The 21,888-nt window shown below is 30.0% G+C and overlaps 2 long non-coding RNA genes across 4 annotated transcripts in view; both read right to left on the bottom strand.

The window, feature by feature from the left end:
- Positions 1–21,888, bottom strand: part of LOC136032139 (uncharacterized) — a 171,088-nt gene that overhangs the window by 99,395 nt on the left and 49,805 nt on the right. The window lies entirely within an intron of this gene.
- Positions 903–21,043, bottom strand: LOC136032140 (uncharacterized). Its single transcript, XR_010618664.1, has 3 exons — positions 21,002–21,043; positions 4,827–4,989; positions 903–2,582 (listed from the first exon to the last, which is right to left on the bottom strand). It is a non-coding gene; the product is annotated as an uncharacterized LOC136032140 (long non-coding RNA).

Here is a 21,888-nt window from a genome sequence, read left to right on the forward strand (position 1 = left end):
TTTAAAAATTATTTAACGAAAAAACAACTGTACTGTAGCTTACTAGTAATAATTGATTTTTCTCTTTTTCAGGTTCCCTTTTGAGTCAAAATGGAGGAACAAACTTCAAATTCAAGTAAGTAATTTAAAAATTATTTAAAGAAAAAACAACTGGGCTGTAGCTTACTAGTAATAATTGATTTTTCTCTTTTTCAGGTTCCCTTTTGAGTCGAGATGGAGGAACAAACTTCAAATTCAAGTAAGTAATTTACAAATTATTTAAAGAAAAAACAACTGGGCTGTAGCTTACTAGCAATAATTGATTTTTTCCTTTTTCAGGTTCCCTTTTGAGTCGAGATGGAGGAACAAACTTCAAATTCAAGTAAGTAATTTACAAATTATTTAACAAAAAAACAACTGTACTGTAGCTTACTAGTAATAATTGATTTTTCTCTTTTTCAGGTTCCCTTTTGAGTCGGGATGGAGGAACAAACTTCAAATTCAAGTAAGTAATTTAAAAATTATTTAACGAAAAAACAACTGTACTGTAGCTTACTAGTAATAATTGATTTTTCTCTTTTTCAGGATCCCTTTTGAGTCGAGATGGAGGAACAAACTTCAAATTCAAGTAAGTAATTTACAAATTATTTAACGAAAAAACAACTGTACTGTAGCTTACTAGTAATAATTGATTTTTCTCTTTTTCAGGATCCCTTTTGAGTCGAGATGGAGGAACAAACTTCAAATTCAAGTAAGTAATTTACAGATTAATTAACGAAAAAACAACTGTACTGTAGCTTACTAGTAATAATTGATTTTTCTCTTTTTCAGGTTCCCTTTTGAGTCGAGACGGAGGAAAAAAAATTCAAATTCAAGTAAGTAATTTACAAATTATTTAACGAAAAAATAACTGTACTGTAGCTTACTAGTAATAATTGATTTTTCTCTTTTTCAGGTTCCCTTTTGAGTCGGGATGGAGGAACAAACTTCAAATTCAAGTAAGTAATTTAAAAATTATTTAACGAAAAAACAACTGTACTGTAGCTTACTAGTAATAATTGATTTTTCTCTTTTTCAGGTTCCCTTTTGAGTCGGGATGGAGGAACAAACTTCAAATTCAAGTAAGTAATTTAAAAATTATTTAAAGAAAAAACAACTGTACTGTAGCTTACTAGTAATAATTGATTTTTCTCTTTTTCAGGTTCCCTTTTGAGTCGAAATGGAGGAACAAACTTCAAATTCAAGTAAGTAATTTACAAATTATTTAAAGAAAAAACAACTGGGCTGTAGCTTCCAACAAATAACTGATCTTTCTCTTTTACAGGTTCCCTTTTTCGTTTTAAGTTTAAATGTTGCTTCTTACTTTCAGTTGAAAAAACTTGTTTTTTTTATTTAATTGCTGATCTTTTTAAATAATGTCGGAAAATTCAACTCCCCCTCCATCGAAAATTTCCTCCCCCATGAGAAATTTTTCCGTGGTAAGATTATCCCACGTAACTTAAATTAGCGATATTTGCGGAACTAATTTTGCAAGGCATAGCAACAAAACGATCAAAGAGGTCGAAACTATTTTTATGAAAATGAAAGTCACCAGTTGAGCAATTCTCAAATGACTGAAATGAATGATAGAAGAGATCTGTAAAAAATATACGTAATAATTTATATTTGTTCTAAGTTTTAATGTTATTCCTTACTTTCAGTTGGCAAAAACTGGTTTTTGTTTTATTTATTAATAACCACAAACCGAAGATATACAATATCTTTGGTTTATTGTCACAAAGAAATAATAGTTATGAAGCTACTTACTTGAAGCTAAGCACGGTACTTGTAAAGGTAAAGTTGGAAACGGAAAGGGAGGGTATTTGAAGCTAGTATAGGGCAACACCCAAATTTGGGCCTTCTAAATATATATGTTAAAACAATTTGTACGACTCAGCTTTTTCCATCAATTATGAAATCAATTATGAAATATGTACTTTGCAACATAGGGCCCTATACTGACCAGATATTAAAAATCTTAGTTTGACTATGATTCCTTGCATTACCTAAAGCCTGAAATATATCCTCAGAGCAAAAGCTCCCCCTCCCAAATAAAAAAATCCCCTTATCTCTCTACACAAAAAAAAGCAAAAAAGCTCTAAAATGAAAAAACAACAACAAATGACCAGCAAGAAAAGAGCACAAAATAACACGTTCCAAATCAATCAGATCAACTCCAATCATCTCCAACATAACACTAAAATAACTATCCTTAAACAACTTACTAAATTTGTAGCACTTGAAAGTACATTCAAACTTCATACTATCATCTCATACAACCACGCGATTAATGTCTTTAATACTGATATAAAAACTTACCCCAAGTGTAGTTCCAAAATCCTTCGGATGTCTTTTGTTTTTCAGCCCCTTGAGAAACCTATTTCACACAGTCAGGTCAGACAAGGTGACGAGGACATAAACTTGATTGATCCAAAATTATTCCGACTTTCCTAATTTATTAGTTATCTAAATGTCATCGACCATAGGCTTCCAAAATATAAATGATGCTTCACATTCTGGTAAGCTTGCAGGCATAATCCACAATACCAGCTCGGAAGGGACACCTAGAAAGAGACCATTAGATGTTAGTTAGGCTAATGACAAAACTGGGAAGGTATGGCAAAAAACTATAACAGGAATACTGTCAAGGAGAGCAATTCCACTGGATATAATAGATTTCCCGTTTTTATGACTATGCAAGTGCGATGTCTGGTCAACTTAACGAAGCCCAGCAGGATATATCTGAACTTCTAGATCGCCATGTGCCCTTTTGATACTTGCTCTTTTCAATATCTTTGACGAAATATACGTGTTCATCTCTTCGTCAACAAAGCATTTTGCCACCCTTGAAGGAAAACTCTTAGATTGAAAACAGCCTTAATCTCCAAAACTTATCACGGACTCAGTAAACTGTAAGGGCTGAAACCATACAAGCAGTAATTACTAAGCAATAGTTTCAGCTCTTTACGAAACAAAACGGATAGGGAACACCGATGCGAAGTCGAAGGCACAAGCTACCGGCCTTCTGAAAAGGACTCCAAGCTTCTAATTTATCGTTTGCCTCATCTTTATTAAAAAAAAAAAAAATATGTACAAGATCAGGGTAGCAACAGAAAAATTTGAAGAATAGGGTATCAAGATCATCGACGTAATTGAGATGCTTGAAGCTATGACGAAACATTTCGAAAGAATTTCGGAGGAAAAAATAAACAATTTCATTGATAGAGCAAAACTGTTTGCCAGAATGATAGAAGTCGATCCAGAGACAGATTTCATCAGACATCGTCGTCGGTGACTCGGCTTTCAAAACCATTTCGTGGCAAAACAAAAATATCTAAATTTGACCTCCAATTATTATCAGGCAAATATACTCATTACGTGGAATTTTGTTAATTTTCTAATGAAAATAAGCTAATTGTGCTACAATATTTTAGTTAATTCTTATTTTTAAACGACATTTAGCTAATGTTACTATTTACGGCAATATAGTCAAGATTATTAGAAAATAAAAAGAATGAAAAAAAAAATAATCTAATCCATACCAAATTAAAGAAGGAAGACATAAACGACCAAAAAAGAATAAGCCAATGCAAAATTGCTACTCCATGAGTAAACTACTAGACTTATGCTTTTTTAGAGTTGAACGAGATAATTCTATAACAACGTAGAAGCAATTGACAAAAACAAAATAATCTAACGAGCTGACGACGAAATTAGTTTTTTTTTTTTGGGGGGGGGGGTATAATCCTCTTAGTGGCAATCAATACAACTATTGGCTTTATATTTTAAGTTATAATGTTATATTTACATTCTGTTAATTAATATAATTTATTAAATTATTTTCTTCTTCTTTAATTAATTTTTTGGTAATAAATCTAAATTTTAAGTTATCTAAATTTTTTAATTTATTATTTCGATAAATCAATTTCCTTTAAAATAAATTTCTTTTTGGCAACTCTGGCAAAATCATTAGAGCTACCTTAATTTGACCTACCCTGCTTAACCTGCCATGATTACCTAGAGCTAACCTGGGCGTATTTGCTGCAAACAGACATCGAGCAGAATGCTCCTTTTTGGCAATTCTGGCAACAGTCATCAGAGCTAGCATAGTTTGACCTACCCTACTTTTTTTCGCTTACCATCTTAAATCACCGAATACCTTACTCTGAGGTAAAAGCTAAGGTACCGTGATAACCAATTAATATTGGCAAGAATAAAATATGCATTGTTTCTATATTTCTTCGCTTCCCAATATCAATTGAGATTTTGCCTTATTGTTACGCTGAATAAATGACAAGAAATGTCTAAAGTTGGAGGGCGTCGGTAATTTTTTGTCCACACTCACGCCAGTTTCCACTATTGTAAGCTACCCATGTTATTCGGCTCTAAGCTTAAGGTTCCATTTTTATTTTCAACTTTTTTTCGTCAGATCTTACAGCCACCTACACATTAATCATTTTTTATTCAGTTAATTACAAATTATAAGTTCATTAAAATCAACTTGATTTTTAAAGCAAACTTTAGTTATTGAACCGTCAAAATAATATAAAATAATAAAAAAGAGCGTAATATTTTATTTTCTACTTTTTTTGTCAAATCAGGACAATCGCCATCAAAAACTATGCTATTAGAAGTTTACTAAAATAAAGAAGTTTATTAAAATAAACTTAGTAATTACAAAGATCTTAAACATTGAAATAAACTTTTGTTCATTAATTTGTCTTCCTTCTTTGATACTCTGTTTAACCAGTTGTTCTTGTTGTTGACAGACTGAATAAAGCTAGGATTATAAATTCGAAGATACATACATTTAATAAAGTCATATCTTCGTGCATTTGCTGTTCAGGCAACTGTTGAGTATCTTCAGATCTGATTTAACTTAATCCATCAGCATTGCCAGCAAAAGGTCCTACGACTTGACAACCCCAACACGAGCCAACTTATAATCTCTCTTCAGCCTTCGAAACTCGACTTGTAACAATAAGCAAAGATAAATATTAGGAAATTATTCTTAACGAACTATTTCATTTAGCAAAGAATTAAAACAAGTATCTTCATTCAATGTTCAACACGTCACAGCTGTTATATCTAAAAATTACGCATACAGGTTAGCGTGGGAGGGGGTGTCATCGCCCCTTTATATCTCACAATAAGATTTTTTTATAGTCTCTACCATCGAAACCCAGCAAATACATCTAGCCCTTAATATAACAGTTTTTCAAAAATGTTTCGTCAGTGGATGCTTCGTAGGTGGAACTTAAAGCCACACTTAACGGGCCCAAAACACACCTTTAGCATTACCAGAATATCAACAAAAATAATCTAGTGTATTTTTTTTTGGAAATTTTACGAATACTTCTAGGGCTCTGTGTCGCATTCAGGACAAACCACCTATCTATATATCTATATTTTTTTCTGGAAAACTAACCCTCCTTTTTTTTAACTGAGAATTGACATACTACATTTTTCGTGTGTATAACAACAATCCAGATACCCAATAGCCTTGGTAAAATTCGTTTGCCCCACCATCCCCCTTACTATCTTTTCCCGTTTGATAGCTAGAAAGTAAGTCTTTGATTCTTAATTGCTTCGCATTAAATGCTACACATTGCGGCAGATAATTACATTAATGATTTCTTTACCAAGGAAACGAGCTTCACCAGTGATTATTATTCGTTTAATAAGACAATGGTCTGTTTCTTAAGCAGAAAACAATCTAGATAGGTCACGAACTTTGAAAAAATTTGACTTTGAAAATCCATCCTCGAGTCTGAGTCAAAACGATAAAAACGATCTAGGTAGGTAAAAACTTTGAAAAAATCGACTTAGAAAACGCACGCTCGAATCTGAATCTTATTTTTAATCAACTGCACCATAGACAGGAAATACGCGGCATCAAAATCATAGATGCTTTCAAAACAAGTTTTTACAAGATTTTCGACACTTGGCAAGGTATCAAAACTAGTTTTACTGACGGGAAGTTCATTTTATTGCTCTTTTTAGATTCCTAAGGACATCATACTTAGGAATTCAATAAAAACAATAAAATGAACTTTCCCTCAGTAAAACAAGTGTTGATACCTTGCCAAAGACCTTTCCTAATCCATCTTTGATGCAGCACGAAGATTGAAAAAAAAAAACGAGAATGCAAAAACTGCTAAAAAAGAAAAACCAAATATAAAAAACCATGGAGAACAACAACAAACTTAAAAGTAGAATCAACCAAGGGAAAAAAGAAAAAATTATTGCATAAAAACGGAATTAAAATAGTCAAGGCTTGATCCTGAAGAAGGGGGAAAAAGAAGAAACAAACCAGAGACTGTCTAGGTTGTAATATTACGCTCATATTTATAATAAAAACCTCAGAAATCCTTAAATACTATCTTTGATGAAAATTAAACACTGTCTTTGAAAACCCTAATCAATAAAGTTTGATATTGCTCTTTTCTTCTGAAATGGTAGTCAAACAATTGTTATTTGAAGCTGAAATTGGTCAGGGAGCCAAAATTCGGCGCTCTAAACATATTTATGGAAATTTCTTGTATGAATCAGCTTTAAATAACCTGTAACATTTTTATCTATTATGTTACATGTACTTCGCGACCTGGAGCCACTTGCGCCCATATCTTTATTTCATTGACTTCGTAGTGTATATTATGTATAGACAGGATACTTGACCCACGCCATTTAGATAGATACTTAAAAAGACCACTCAGGGCATAGTATTAGGTTCCTAATCCATCCCACCAAGTACTTGATAAGAAAGAAAAAAAGTCATATTTCCCATTGCATGGTTTAGGCTACAGATTCTTTCTGACCTAGTTTCCTGTCACCAGTTGGTTATTAATGCCAAATAAAGCCAAGTTGGAAAAGAATAGCATACCTTTTGCTTATAGTATAGCCTAAGACTTTATCTGGTCCAATTACCAACGGGGGGGGGGGGACAAAAAAGTAAAATTACTTTATATGCATTTTGTTATTTTTGAAAAATGATGACTTTTATTTGTCTATTTAAAAAACTTTTCAAATGAAATCTAAAGAGAAATATTAAAACTAATATGTAGGGAGAAAATCCATATAATAAATGGGATTTGACAATGTAAGAAATCTAAAATGAACCAAATTTAATATAATTAGACAATGCAGAGAGACAAATAATAGACGTTACAACAAAAGATCAAACCCAACTCAAAAATTTTGAAATAATAGAATATTTATAACCGTTAGATTACTCTTTTGGAATTTTGAACCTCTAGAGTTTCTATGCCAAGGGCAAATTACTCCTCCGACCCTAAACCTCCCTTCCCAAAACCACCTATGAAGTGGCCTAAAGCAAATTTGATAAAAAAAAAAAAAAAAAAAAAGTTTCCTGAGTAACCACTATAATGCCTTTTCTCCCATTTACCTTTTTTACTGCAGTGCCATAATCTATTGGCATCAAGATTTTGCAACTTCCAGGCTTTGTGGGTCCCGAAGGAAAAAAACGATTTCAAATGAATTCAAAAGGAAACTATTGATTTATGAAAAAAACAATTTTGCTTTACTTTAAGACGAATATTTGAGATTTCTTTTTATAATAGTCTCAGTTGAGCCAACATGGAGAAGTTCTGAGCACGCAAGATTATAATTTTTTGTAAGAAATATGGGTGACGTCACATTAAAAAAGAAGGTATCACGAGGTAATTACATTAACACTTTCAACAGAAATGTATGACGTCATGTACATTTATCATTTTGTATTCGTAAAAGAAGGTGACGTCATAAACAAAGAAAGGTATATATATAGATAGAGTGTGTAGGTCATCTTAGTTGTTCAAAGTTCACTGAAGAAAGAGGTAATAGTTAGATACAATTGAAACAATATCGTCATATTTACTAGCGGTAAAAATAAAGGCTAAAAATAAGATATTAATTGTTTATTATATAAAAACTAGTCATGCTTTAATGCATGACAAATATTCTATATACCTTTTTGGCTGGTTTTCTTTTGAGCCAATATGAAGGAAGAAAATTCAGTTTCAAGTAAGTGATTTATAAATCATTAATAGAACAAACAATTGTGCTCTGGCTTAGGACTGAAATTTGTTATTCCTCTTTTTCAGGTTTCCTTTTGAGTCAACATAGAAAAAAGACTTCAATTTTAAGCAAAAATTCATAAATTACTTAAAGAAAAAATACCTGGCTTTAGCTTACGACTAATAATTGATTTTTCTCTTTTTCAGATTCCCTTTCAAGTAAAGATGGAGGAGGAAACTTCAATTTCATGTAAGTAATTTATAAATAATTTAAAGAAAAAAAACTTTGTTTTTTTTTGGATTACGAGTAGTAATCTGTAAATTATTTAACGAAAAAACAACTGTACTGTAGCTTACTACTAATAATTGATTTTTCTCTTTTTCAGGTTCCCTTTTGAGTCGAGATGGAGGAACAAACTTCAAATTCAAGTAAGTAATTTACAAATTATTTAAAGAAAAAACATCTGTACTGTAGCTTACTAGTAATAATTGATTTTTCTCTTTTTCAGGTTCCCTTTTGAGTCGAGATGGAGGAACAAACTTCAAATTCAAGTAAGTAATTTACAAATTATTTAACGAAAAAACAACTGTACTGTAGCTTACTAGTAATAATTGATTTTTCTCTTTTTCAGGATCCCTTTTGAGTCGAGATGGAGGAACAAACTTCAAATTCAAGTAAGTAATTTACAAATTAATTAACGAAAAAACAACTGTACTGTAGCTTACTAGTAATAATTGATTTTTCTCTTTTTCAGGTTCCCTTTTGAGTCGAGATGGAGGAACAAACTTCAAATTCAAGTAAGTAATTTACAAATTACTGAACGAAAAAACAACTGTACTGTAGCTTACTAGTAATAATTGATTTTTCTCTTTTTTAGGTTCCCTTTTGAGTCGAGATGGAGGAACAAACTTCAAATTCAAGTAAGTAATTTACAAATTATTTAAAGAAAAAACAACTGTACTGTAGCTTACTAGTAATAATTGATTTTTCTCTTTTTCAGGATCCTTTTTGAGTCGAGATGGAGGAACAAACTTCAAATTCAAGTAAGTAATTTACAAATTAATTAACGAAAAAACAACTGTACTGTAGCTTACTAGTAATAATTGATTTTTCTCTTTTTCAGGATCCCTTTTGAGTCGAGATGGAGGAACAAACTTCAAATTCAAGTAAGTAATTTACAAATTATTTAACGAAAAAACAACTGTACTGTAGCTTACTAGTAATAATTGATTTTTCTCTTTTTCAGGATCCCTTTTGAGTCGAGATGGAGGAACAAACTTCAAATTCAAGTAAGTAATTTACAAATTAATTAACGAAAAAACAACTGTACTGTAGCTTACTAGTAATAATTGATTTTTCTCTTTTTCAGGTTCCCTTTTGAGTCGAGATGGAGGAACAAACTTCAAATTCAAGTAAGTAATTTACAAATTAATTAACGAAAAAACAACTGTACTGTAGCTTACTAGTAATAATTGATTTTTCTCTTTTTCAGGATCCCTTTTGAGTCAAGATGGTGGAACAAACTTCAAATTCAAGTAAGTAATTTACAAATTAATTAACGAAAAAACAACTGTACTGTAGCTTACTAGTAATAATTGATTTTTCTCTTTTTCAGGTTCCCTTTTGAGTCGAGATGGAGGAACAAACTTCAAATTCAAGTAAGTAATTTACAAATTATTTAACGAAAAAACAACTGTACTGTAGCTTACTAGTAATAATTGATTTTTCTCTTTTTCAGGTTCCCTTTTGAGTCGAGATGGAGGAACAAACTTCAAATTCAAGTAAGTAATTTACAAATTAATTAACGAAAAAACAACTGTACTGTAGCTTACTAGTAATAATTGATTTTTCTCTTTTTCAGGTTCCCTTTTGAGTCGAGATGGAGGAACAAACTTCAAATTCAAGTAAGTAATTTACAAATTAATTAACGAAAAAACAACTGTACTGTAGCTTACTAGTAATAATTGATTTTTCTCTTTTTCAGGTTCCCTTTTGAGTCGAGATGGAGGAACAAACTTCAAATTCAAGTAAGTAATTTACAAATTAATTAGCGAAAAAACAAATGTACTGTAGCTTACTAGTAATAATTGATTTTTCTCTTTTTCAGGTTCCCTTTTGAGTCGAGATGGAGGAACAAACTTCAAATTCAAGTAAGTAATTTACAAATTAATTAACGAAAAAACAACTGTACTGTAGCTTACTAGTAATAATTGATTTTTTCTCTTTTTCAGGTTCTCTTTTGAGTCGAGATGGAGGAAAAAACTTCAAATTCAAGTAAGTAATTTATAAATTAATTAAAGAAAAAACAACTGCGCCGTAGCTTACTAGTAATAATTAATTTTTTTCTTTTTCAGGTTCCCATTTGAGTCACCATGGAGGGACAAACTTCAAATTCAAGTAAGTAATTTATAAATGATTTAAAGAAAAAACAACTGTACTGTAGCTTACTAGTAATAATTGATTTTTTCCTTTTTCAGGTTCCTTTTTGAGTCGAGATGGAGGAACAAACTTCAAATTCAAGTAAGTAATTTACAAATTATTTAACGAAAAAACAACTGTACTGTAGCTTACTAGTAATAATTGATTTTTCTCTTTTTCAGGTTCTCTTTTGAGTCGAGATGGAGGAACAAACTTCAAATTCAAGTAAGTAATTTATAAATTATTTAAAGAAAAAACAACTGTACTGTAGCTTACTAGTAATAATTGATTTTTCTCTTTTTCAGGTTCCTTTTTGAGTCGAGATGGAGGAACAAACTTCAAATTCAAGTAAGTAATTTACAAATTATTTAACGAAAAAACAACTGTACTGTAGCTTACTAGTAATAATTGATTTTTCTCTTTTTCAGGTTCTCTTTTGAGTCGAGATGGAGGAACAAACTTCAAATCCAAGTAAGTAATTTATAAATTATTTAAAGAAAAAACAAATGTACTGTAGCTTACTAGTAATAATTGATTTTTCTCTTTTTCAGGTTCCCTTTTGAGTCGAGATGGAGGAACAAACTTCAAATTCAAGTAAGTTATTTACAAATTAATTAACGAAAAAACAACTGTACTGTAGCTTACTAGTAATAATTGATTTTTCTCTTTTTCAGGTTCCCTTTTGAGTCGAGATGGAGGAACAAACTTCAAATTCAAGTAAGTAATTTACAAATTATTTAACGAAAAAACAACTGTACTGTAGCTTACTAGTAATAATTGATTTTTCTCTTTTTCAGGTTCCCTTTTGAGTCGAGATGGAGGAACAAACTTCAAATTCAAGTAAGTAATTTACAAATTATTGAACGAAAAAACAACTGTACTGTAGCTTACTAGTAATAATTGATTTTTCTCTTTTTCAGGTTCCCTTTTGAGTCGAGATGGAGGAACAAACTTCAAATTCAAGTAAGTAATTTACAAATTATTTAAAGAAAAAACAACTGTACTGTAGCTTACTAGTAATAATTGATTTTTCTCTTTTTCAGGATCCTTTTTGAGTCGAGATGGAGGAACAAACTTCAAATTCAAGTAAGTAATTTACAAATTAATTAACGAAAAAACAACTGTACTGTAGCTTACTAGTAATAATTGATTTTTCTCTTTTTCAGGATCCCTTTTGAGTCGAGATGGAGGAACAAACTTCAAATTCAAGTAAGTAATTTACAAATTATTGAACGAAAAAAACAACTGTACTGTAGCTTACTAGTAATAATTGATTTTTCTCTTTTTCAGGTTCCCTTTTGAGTCGAGATGGAGGAACAAACTTCAAATTCAAGTAAGTAATTTACAAATTATTTAAAGAAAAAACAACTGTACTGTAGCTTACTAGTAATAATTGATTTTTCTCTTTTTCAGGATCCTTTTTGAGTCGAGATGGAGGAACAAACTTCAAATTCAAGTAAGTAATTTACAAATTAATTAACGAAAAAACAACTGTACTGTAGCTTACTAGTAATAATTGATTTTTCTCTTTTTCAGGATCCCTTTTGAGTCGAGATGGAGGAACAAACTTCAAATTCAAGTAAGTAATTTACAAATTATTTAACGAAAAAACAACTGTACTGTAGCTTACTAGTAATAATTGATTTTTCTCTTTTTCAGGTTCCCTTTTGAGTCGAAATGGAGGAACAAACTTCCAATTCAAGTAAGTAATTTACAAATTATTTAACGAAAAAACAACTGTACTGTAGCTTACTAGTAATAATTGATTTTTCTCTTTTTCAGGTTCCCTTTTGAGTCGAGATGGAGGAACAAACTTCAAATTCAAGTAAGGAATTTACAAATTAATTAACGAAAAAACAACTGTACTGTAGCTTACTAGTAATAATTGATTTTTCTCTTTTTCAGGATCCCTTTTGAGTCGAGATGAAGGAACAAACTTCAAATTCAAGTAAGTAATTTACAAATTAATTAACGAAAAAACAACTGTACTGTAGCTTACTACTAATAATTGATTTTTCTCTTTTTCAGGTTCCCTTTTGAGTCGAGATGGAGGAACAAACTTCAAATTCAAGTAAGTAATTTATAAATTATTTAAAGAAAAAACAACTGTACTGTAGCTTACTAGTAATAATTGATTTTTCTCTTTTTCAGGTTCCCTTTTGAGTCGAGATGGAGGAACAAACTTCAAATTCAAGTAAGTAATTTACAAATTATTTAACGAAAAAACAACTGTACTGTAGCTTACTAGTAATAATTGATTTTTCTCTTTTTCAGGTTCCCTTTTGAGTCGAGATGGAGGAACAAACTTCAAATTCAAGTAAGTAATTTATAAATTATTTAAAGAAAAAACAACTGTACTGTAGCTTACTAGTAATAATTGATTTTTCTCTTTTTCAGGTTCCCTTTTGAGTCGAGATGGAGGAAAAAACTTCAAATTCAAGTATGTAATTTACAAATTATTTAAAAAAAAAAACAAGTGTGCAGTAGCTTATTAGCAATAATTAATTTTTCTTTTTTTCAGGTTCCCTTTTGAGTCGGGATGGAGGAACAAACTTCAAATTCAAGTAAGTAATTTAAAAATTATTGAACGAAAAAACAACTGTACTGTAGCTTACTAGTAATAATTGATTTTTCTCTTTTTCAGGTTCCCTTTTGAGTCGGGATGGAGGAACAAACTTCAAATTCAAGTAAGTAATTTAAAAATTATTTAACGAAAAAACAACTGTACTGTAGCTTACTAGCAATAACTGATTTTTCTCTTTTTCAGGTTCCCTTTTGAGTCGAAATGGAGGAACAAACTTCCAATTCAAGTAAGTAATTTAAAAATTATTTAAAGAAAAAACAACTGGGCTGTAGCTTACTAGTAATAATTGATTTTTCTCTTTTTCAGGATCCCTTTTGAGTCGAGATGGAGGAACAAACTTCAAATTCAAGTAAGTAATTTACAAATTAATTAACGAAAAAACAACTGTACTGTAGCTTACTAGTAATAATTGATTTTTCGCTTTTTCAGGTTCCCTTTTGAGTCGAGATGGAGGAACAAACTTCAAATTCAAGTAAGTAATTTACAAATTACTGAACGAAAAAACAACTGTACTGTAGCTTACTAGTAATAATTGATTTTTCTCTTTTTCAGGTTCCCTTTTGAGTCGAGATGGAGGAACAAACATCAAATTCAAGTAAGTAATTTACAAATTATTTAACGAAAAAACAACTGTACTGTAGCTTACTAGTAATAATTGATTTTTCTCTTTTTCAGGTTCTCTTTTGAGTCGAGATGGAGGAACAAACTTCAAATCCAAGTAAGTAATTTATAAATTATTTAAAGAAAAAACAAATGTACTGTAGCTTACTAGTAATAATTGATTTTTCTCTTTTTCAGGTTCCCTTTTAGGTCGAGATGAAGGAACAAACTTCAAATTCAAGTAAGTTATTTACAAATTAATTAACGAAAAAACAACTGTACTGTAGCTTACTAGTAATAATTGATTTTTCTCTTTTTCAGGTTCCCTTTTGAGTCGAGATGGAGGAACAAACTTCAAATTCAAGTAAGTAATTTACAAATTATTTAACGAAAAAACAACTGTACTGTAGCTTACTAGTAATAATTGATTTTTCTCTTTTTCAGGTTCCCTTTTGAGTCGAGATGGAGGAACAAACTTCAAATTCAAGTAAGTAATTTACAAATTATTGAACGAAAAAACAACTGTACTGTAGCTTACTAGTAATAATTGATTTTTCTCTTTTTCAGGTTCCCTTTTGAGTCGAGATGGAGGAACAAACTTCAAATTCAAGTAAGTAATTTACAAATTATTTAAAGAAAAAACAACTGTACTGTAGCTTACTAGTAATAATTGATTTTTCTCTTTTTCAGGATCCTTTTTGAGTCAAGATGGAGGAACAAACTTCAAATTCAAGTAAGTAATTTACAAATTAATTAACGAAAAAACAACTGTACTGTAGCTTACTAGTAATAATTGATTTTTCTCTTTTTCAGGATCCCTTTTGAGTCGAGATGGAGGAACAAACTTCAAATTCAAGTAAGTAATTTACAAATTAATTAACGAAAAAACAACTGTACTGTAGCTTACTACTAATAATTGATTTTTCTCTTTTTCAGGTTCCCTTTTGAGTCGAGATGGAGGAACAAACTTCAAATTCAAGTAAGTAATTTACAAATTATTTAACGAAAAAACAACTGTACTGTAGCTTACTAGTAATAATTGATTTTTCTCTTTTTCAGGTTCCCTTTTGAGTCGAGATGGAGGAACAAACTTCAAATTCAAGTAAGTAATTTATAAATTATTTAAAGAAAAAACAACTGTACTGTAGCTTACTAGTAATAATTGATTTTTCTCTTTTTCAGGTTCCCTTTTGAGTCGAGATGGAGGAACAAACTTCAAATTCAAGTAAGTAATTTACAAATTATTTAAAGAAAAAAAACCTGTACTGTAGCTTACTAGTAATAATTGATTTTTCTCTTTTTCAGGATCCTTTTTGAGTCGAGATGGAGGAACAAACTTCAAATTCAAGTAAGTAATTTACAAATTAATTAACGAAAAAACAACTGTACTGTAGCTTACTAGTAATAATTGATTTTTCTCTTTTTCAGGATCCCTTTTGAGTCGAGATGGAGGAACAAACTTCAAATTCAAGTAAGTAATTTACAAATTATTTAACGAAAAAACAACTGTACTGTAGCTTACTAGTAATAATTGATTTTTCTCTTTTTCAGGTTCCCTTTTGAGTCGAAATGGAGGAACAAACTTCCAATTCAAGTAAGTAATTTACAAATTATTTAACGAAAAAACAACTGTACTGTAGCTTACTAGTAATAATTGATTTTTCTCTTTTTCAGGTTCCCTTTTGAGTCGAGATGGAGGAACAAACTTCAAATTCAAGTAAGTAATTTACAAATTATTAACGAAAAAACAACTGTACTGTAGCTTACTAGTAATAATTGATTTTTCTCTTTTTCAGGTTCCCTTTTGAGTCGAGATGGAGGAACAAACTTCAAATTCAAGTAAGTAATTTACAAATTAATTAACGAAAAAACAACTGTACTGTAGCTTACTAGTAATAATTGATTTTTCTCTTTTTCAGGTTCCCTTTTGAGTCGAGATGGAGGAACAAACTTCAAATTCAAGTAAGTAATTTATAAATTATTTAAAGAAAAAACAACTGTACTGTAGCTTACTAGTAATAATTGATTTTTCTCTTTTTCAGGTTCCCTTTTGAGTCGAGATGGAGGAACAAACTTCAAATTCAAGTAAGTAATTTACAAATTATTTAACGAAAAAACAACTGTACTGTAGCTTACTAGTAATAATTGATTTTTCTCTTTTTCAGGTTCCCTTTTGAGTCGAGATGGAGGAACAAACTTCAAATTCAAGTAAGTAATTTACAAATTATTTGAACGAAAAAACAACTGTACTGTAGCTTACTAGTAATAATTGATTTTTCTCTTTTTCAGGTTCCCTTTTGAGTCGAGATGGAGGAACAAACTTCAAATTCAAGTAGTAATTTACAAATTATTTGACGAAAAAACAACTGCGCTGTAGTTTTCTACGAATAATTGATTTTTCTCTTTTTCAGGTTCCCTTTTGAGTCGGGATGGAGGAACAAACTTCAAATTCAAGTAAGTAATTTAAAAATTATTGAACGAAAAAACAACTGTACTGTAGCTTACTAGTAATAATTGATTTTTCTCTTTTTCAGGTTCCCTTTTGAGTCGAGATGGAGGAACAAACTTCAAATTCAAGTAAGTAATTTAAAAATTATTTAACGAAAAAACAACTGTACTGTAGCTTACTAGTAATAATTGATTTTTCTCTTTTTCAGGTTCCCTTTTGAGTCGAAATGGAGGAACAAACTTCAAATTCAAGTAAGTAATTTAAAAATTATTTAAAGAAAAACAACTGTACTATAGCTTACTAGTAATAATTGATTTTTCTCTTTTATAGGTTCCCTTTTGAGTCAAGATGGAGGAACAAACTGCAAATTCAAGTAAGTAATTTACAAATTAATTAACGAAAAAACAACTGTACTGTAGCTTACTAGTAATAATTGATTTTTCGCTTTTTCAGGTTCCCTTTTGAGTCGAGATGGAGGAACAAACTTCAAATTCAAGTAAGTAATTTACAAATTATTTGAACGAAAAAACAACTGTACTGTAGCTTACTAGTAATAATTGATTTTTCTCTTTTTCAGGTTCCCTTTTGAGTCGAGATGGAGGAACAAACTTCAAATTCAAGTAAGTAATTTACAAATTATTTAACGAAAAAACAACTGTACTGTAGCTTACTAGTAATAATTGATTTTTCTCTTTTTCAGGTTCCCTTTTGAGTCGAGATGGAGGAACAAACTTCAAATTCAAGTAAGTAATTTATAAATTATTTAAAGAAAAAACAACTGTACTGTAGCTTACTAGTAATAATTGATTTTTCTCTTTTTCAGGTTCCCTTTTGAGTCGAGATGGAGGAACAAACTTCAAATTCAAGTAAGTAATTTACAAATTATTTAACGAAAAAACAACTGTACTGTAGCTTACTAGTAATAATTGATTTTTCTCTTTTTCAGGTTCCCTTTTGAGTCGAGATGGAGGAACAAACTTCAAATTCAAGTAAGTAATTTACAAATTATTTAACGAAAAAACAACTGTACTGTAGCTTACTAGTAATAATTGATTTTTCTCTTTTTCAGGTTCCCTTTTGAGTCGAGATGGAGGAACAAACTTCAAATTCAAGTAAGTAATTTACAAATTATTGAACGAAAAAACAACTGTACTGTAGCTTACTAGTAATAATTGATTTTTCTCTTTTTCAGGTTCCCTTTTGAGTCGAGATGGAGGAACAAACTTCAAATTCAAGTAAGTAATTTACAAATTATTTAAAGAAAAAACAACTGTACTGTAGCTTACTAGTAATAATTGATTTTTCTCTTTTTCAGGTTCCCTTTTGAGTCGAGATGGAGGAACAAACTTCAAATTCAAGTAAGTAATTTACAAATTATTTAAAGAAAAAACAACTGTACTGTAGCTTACTAGTAATAATTGATTTTTCTCTTTTTCAGGTTCCCTTTTGAGTCGAGATGGAGGAACAAACTTCAAATTCAAGTAAGTAATTTACAAATTATTTAACGAAAAAACAACTGTACTGTAGCTTACTACTAATAATTGATTTTTCTCTTTTTCAGGTTCCCTTTTGAGTCGAGATGGAGGAACAAACTTCAAATTCAAGTAAGTAATTTACAAATTATTTAACGAAAAAACAACTGTACTGTAGCTTACTAGTAATAATTGATTTTTCTCTTTTTCAGGTTCCCTTTTGAGTCGAGATGGAGGAACAAACTTCAAATTCAAGTAAGTAATTTATAAATTATTTAAAGAAAAAACAACTGTACTGTAGCTTACTAGTAATAATTGATTTTTCTCTTTTTCAGGTTCCCTTTTGAGTCGAGATGGAGGAACAAACTTCAAATTCAAGTAAGTAATTTAAAAATTATTTAACGAAAAAACAACTGTACTGTAGCTTACTAGCAATAACTGATTTTTCTCTTTTTCAGGTTCCCTTTTGAGTCGAGATGGAGGAACAAACTTCAAATTCAAGTAAGTAATTTAAAAATTATTTAAAGAAAAAACAACTGTACTGTAGCTTACTAGTAATAATTGATTTTTCTCTTTTTCAGGTTCCCTTTTGAGTCGAGATGGAGGAACAAACTTCAAATTCAAGTAAGTAATTTACAAATTATTTAAAAAAAAAAACAAGTGTGCAGTAGCTTATTAGCAATAATTAATTTTTCTTTTTTCAGGTTCCCTTTTGAGTCGGGATGGAGGAACAAACTTCAAATTCAAGTAAGTAATTTAAAAATTATTGAACGAAAAAACAACTGTACTGTAGCTTACTAGTAATAATTGATTTTTCTCTTTTTCAGGTTCCCTTTTGAGTCGGGATGGAGGAACAAACTTCAAATTCAAGTAAGTAATTTAAAAATTATTTAACGAAAAAACAACTGTACTGTAGCTTACTAGCAATAACTGATTTTTCTCTTTTTCAGGTTCCCTTTTGAGTCGAAATGGAGGAACAAACTTCCAATTCAAGTAAGTAATTTAAAAATTATTTAAAGAAAAAACAACTGGGCTGTAGCTTACTAGTAATAATTGATTTTTCTCTTTTTCAGGTTCCCTTTTGAGTCGAGATGGAGGAACAAACTTCAAATTCAAGTAAGTAATTTACAAATTAATTAACGAAAAAACAACTGTACTGTAGCTTACTAGTAATAATTGATTTTTCTCTTTTTCAGGTTCCTTTTTGAGTCGAGATGGAGGAACAAACTTCAAATTCAAGTAAGTAATTTACAAATTACTGAACGAAAAAACAACTGTACTGTAGCTTACTAGTAATAATTGATTTTTCTCTTTTTCAGGTTCCCTTTTGAGTCGAGATGGAGGAACAAACATCAAATTCAAGTAAGTAATTTACAAATTATTTAACGAAAAAACAACTGTACTGTAGCTTACTAGTAATAATTTATTTTTCTCTTTTTCAGGTTCTCTTTTGAGTCGAGATGGAGGAACAAACTTCAAATCCAAGTAAGTAATTTATAAATTATTTAAAGAAAAAACAAATGTACTGTAGCTTACTAGTAATAATTGATTTTTCTCTTTTTCAGGTTCCCTTTTAGGTCGAGATGAAGGAACAAACTTCAAATTCAAGTAAGTTATTTACAAATTAATTAACGAAAAAACAACTGTACTGTAGCTTACTAGTAATAATTGATTTTTCTCTTTTTCAGGTTCCCTTTTGAGTCGAGATGGAGGAACAAACTTCAAATTCAAGTAAGTAATTTACAAATTATTTAACGAAAAAACAACTCTACTGTAGCTTACTAGTAATAATTGATTTTTCTCTTTTTCAGGTTCCCTTTTGAGTCGAGATGGAGGAACAAACTTCAAATTCAAGTAAGTAATTTACAAATTATTGAACGAAAAAACAACTGTACTGTAGCTTACTAGTAATAATTGATTTTTCTCTTTTTCAGGTTCCCTTTTGAGTCGAGATGGAGGAACAAACTTCAAATTCAAGTAAGTAATTTACAAATTATTTAAAGAAAAAACAACTGTACTGTAGCTTACTAGTAATAATTGATTTTTCTCTTTTTCAGGATCCTTTTTGAGTCAAGATGGAGGAACAAACTTCAAATTCAAGTAAGTAATTTACAAATTAATTAACGAAAAAACAACTGTACTGTAGCTTACTAGTAATAATTGATTTTTCTCTTTTTCAGGATCCCTTTTGAGTCGAGATGGAGGAACAAACTTCAAATTCAAGTAAGTAATTTACAAATTATTTAACGAAAAAACAACTGTACTGTAGCTTACTAGTAATAATTGATTTTTCTCTTTTTCAGGATCCCTTTTGAGTCGAGATGGAGGATCAAACTTCAAATTCAAGTAAGTAATTTACAAATTAATTAACGAAAAAACAACTGTACTGTAGCTTACTAGTAATAATTGATTTTTCTCTTTCATTGATTTTTTAATTGATTCCTCTATACGAAGCCTCTGTTTTGTATTTAGTACTTGCATTACCTAAGCCTGAAATATATCCTCAGAGCAAAAGCTCCCCCTCCCAAATAAAAAAATCCCCTTATCTCTCTACACAAAAAAAGCAAAAAAGCTCTAAATGAAAAAACAAACTTCAAAACAAACTTCAAACAAACTTCAAATTCAAGTAAGTAATTTACAAATTACTGAACGAAAAAACAACTGTACTGTAGCTTACTAGTAATAATTGATTTTTCTCTTTTTCAGGTTCCCTTTTGAGTCGAGATGGAGGAACAAACATCAAATTCAAGTAAGTAATTTACAAATTATTTAACGAAAAAACAACTGTACTGTAGCTTACTAGTAATAATTGATTTTTCTCTTTTTCAGGTTCTCTTTTGAGTCGAGATGGAGGAACAAACTTCAAATTCAAGTAAGTAATTTATAAATTATTTAAAGAAAAAACAACTGTACTGTAGCTTACTAGTAATAATTGATTTTTCTCTTTTTCAGGTTCCCTTTTGAGTCGAGATGGAGGAACAAACTTCAAATTCAAGTAAGTAATTTACAAATTAATTAACGAAAAAACAACTGTACTGTAGCTTACTAGTAATAATTGATTTTTCTCTTTCATTGATTTTTTAATTGATTCCTCTATACGAAGCCTCTGTTTTGTATTTAGTACTTGCATTACCTAAGCCTGAAATATATCCTCAGAGCAAAAGCTCCCCCTCCCAAATAAAAAAATCCCCTTATCTCTCTACACAAAAAAAGCAAAAAAGCTCTAAAATGAAAAAACAACAACAAATGACCAGCAAGAAAAGAGCACAAAATAACACGTTCCAAAACAATCAGATCAACTCCAATCATCTCCAACATAACACTAAAATAACTATCCTTAAACAACTTACTAAATTTGTAGCACTTGAAAGTACATTCAAACTTCATACTATCATCTCATACAACCACGCAATTAATGTCTGCAATACTGATAAAAAAACTTACCCAAAGAGTAGTTCCAAAATCCTTCGGATGTCTTTTGTTTTTACAAATTATTTAACAAAAAAACAACTGCGCCGTAGCTTACTAGTAATAATTGATTTTTTTCTTTTTCAGGTTCCCTTTTGAGTCAAAATGGAGGAACAAACTTCAAATTCAAGTAAGTAATTTACAAATTATTTAACGAAAAAACAACTGTACTGTAGCTTACTAGTAATAATTGATTTTTTCTCTTTTTCAGGTTCCCTTTTGAGTCGAGATGGAGGAACAAACTTCAAATTCAAGTAAGTAATTTATAAATTATTTAAAGAAAAAACAACTGTACTGTAGCTTACTAGTAATAATTGATTTTTCTCTTTTTCAGGTTCCCTTTTGAGTCTAGATGGAGGAACAAACTTCAAATTCAAGTAAGTAATTTATAAATTATTTAAAGAAAAAACAACTGTACTGTAGCTTACTAGTAATAATTGATTTTTTTTTTTTTTTTCAGGATCCTTTTTGAGTCGAGATGGAGGAACAAACTTCAAATTCAAGTAAGTAATTTATAAATTATTTAAAGAAAAAACAACTGTACTGTAGCTTACTAGTAATAATTGATTTTTTTTTTTTTTTTTCAGGATCCTTTTTGAGTCGAGATGGAGGAACAAACTTCAAATTCAAGTAAGTAATTTATAAATTATTTAAAGAAAAAACAACTGTACTGTAGCTTACTAGTAATAATTGATTTTTCTCTTTTTCAGGTTCCCTTTTGAGTCGAGATGGAGGAACAAACTTCAAATTCAAGTAAGTAATTTATAAATTATTTAAAGAAAAAACAACTGTACTGTAGCTTACTAGTAATAATTGATTTTTTCTCTTTTTCAGGATCCCTTTTGAGTTGAGATGGAGGAAAA

Source organism: Artemia franciscana, chromosome 10 (assembly GCF_032884065.1).
Source record: "Artemia franciscana chromosome 10, ASM3288406v1, whole genome shotgun sequence".
Classification (NCBI taxonomy): Eukaryota; Metazoa; Arthropoda; class Branchiopoda; order Anostraca; family Artemiidae; genus Artemia; species Artemia franciscana.